Source organism: Aegilops tauschii, chromosome 3 (assembly GCF_002575655.3).
Source record: "Aegilops tauschii subsp. strangulata cultivar AL8/78 chromosome 3, Aet v6.0, whole genome shotgun sequence".
Lineage (NCBI taxonomy): Eukaryota > Viridiplantae > Streptophyta > Magnoliopsida > Poales > Poaceae > Aegilops > Aegilops tauschii.
Window position 1 is genome coordinate 583873344 of NC_053037.3, and position 1909 is coordinate 583875252.

A 1909-nucleotide genomic window follows, 5' to 3' on the forward strand; every position below is an offset into this window, starting at 1 on the left:
CTCACCGTGGGGGAGGGCTGGCTCGGGGGGAGGGGCAGGCACGGACGAGGGCCAGAGCAGGCGGTGGAGGGCCGCCGCGGCGGTGGCCTGGCACCGGGAAGGGCCGGCCGCGCGCGGGACAGAGGCCGGGGCGGCTGGGTCGAGGACGGGGTGGACGAGGCAGCGACGGGGTGGCCGAGGCGGGGGGCGGTGTGGCCGGGAAGGGGTCGACGGAGGTCGGAGCGGGGACGAAGGTCGGGGGAGGGAGGGCCGGCCGCGCGCAGGGGATGTGTCAAGGGAGGCCGGGGCGAGCGGATAGAGCGGCGACGCGGGCGGATCCACGCGGAGACGACGACGGCATGGGCGGATCCAGGCGGCGACGCGGTGCGGGTCGGCGTGTGGGAGGGGGGACGTGTTGGGGAACGTAGTAATTTCAAAAATTTCCTACGCACACGCAAGATCATGGTGAGAGTGTTGTCTACGTACCCTCGTAGACCGTAAGCGGAAGCGTTATATCAACGCGGTTGATGTTGTCATACGTCTTCACGATCCGACCGATCCAAGTACCGAAAGCACGGCACCTCCGAGTTCTGCACAAGTTTGGCTCGGTGACGTCCTCGCCTTCTCGATCTAGCAAGAGCGGCGAAGTAGTAGATGAGTTCCGGCAGCACGACGGCATGGTGACGGTGTTGGTGAAGAACAATCTTCGCAGGGCTTCGCCTAAGCACTACGAAAACTATGAGGGAGGATAAACTAGAGGAGACGGGGTTGCCGGCACACGGCTTGGTGTTTCTTGATCTATCTTGGGTGCTAGCCCTACCCCTCTATTTATATGTTGAGCATTGGGGTCGAAACTTGGAGTAAAAGCCTTCACAAAGTTGGTTTCACCCGAAAGGCAAGAGTCCTTCTCGGACTCCCGGGCCAGACGCCAGGGTTCCCGGCGTCTGGACCCAGACGCCAGGGACCCTGGCGTCTGGCCCCTGGACTCCGCAAAACTTCCTTTTGCGCTTTCCAAAAACCTCGTGGGCTTTCCCCCTTGGCCCAGATAAAGTGTTCTTGTGCCCAAACATTTCGGGAAACATCCGGAACCCCTTCCGATGGATTCCGGAACCTTTCCGGAGATCAAACACTACTATCCACATATCAATCTTTACTTCCGGACCATTCCGGAGTTCCTCGTCATATCCGTGATCTCATCCAAAACTCCGAACAACATTCGGTCACCAACATACATAACTCATAGTACTATATCGTCAACGAACGTTAAAGCGTGCGGACCCTACGGGTTCGAGAACTATGTAGACATGACAGAGACACATCTCTGGTCAATAACCAATAGCGGGACCTGGATGCCCATATTGGCTCCTACATATTCTATGAAGATCTTTATCGGTCAGACCGCATAACAACATACGTTGTTCCCTTTGTCATCCGTATGTTACTTGCCCGAGATTCGAGCGTCGGTATCTCAATACCTAGTTCAATCTCGTTACCGGCAAGTCTCTTTACTCGTTCTGCAATACATCATCCCGCAACTAACTCATTAGTTGCAATGCTTGGAAGGCTTATAGTGATGTGCATTACCGAGTGGGCCCAGAGATACCTCTCTAACAATCGGAGTGACAAATCCTAATCTTGAAATACGCCAACCCAACAAGTACCTTCGGAGACACCTGTAGAGCACCTTTATAATCACCCAGTTACGTTGTGACGTTTGGTAGCACACAAAGTGTTCCTCCGGTAAACGGGAGTTGCATAATCTCATAGTCATAGGAACATGTATAAGTCATGAAGAAAGCAATAACAGAATACTAAACGATCAAGTGCTAAGCTAACGGAACGGGTCAAGTCAATCACATCATTCTCCTAATGATGTCATCCCGTTAATCAAATGACAACTCATGCCTATGGCTAGGAAACATAACCATCT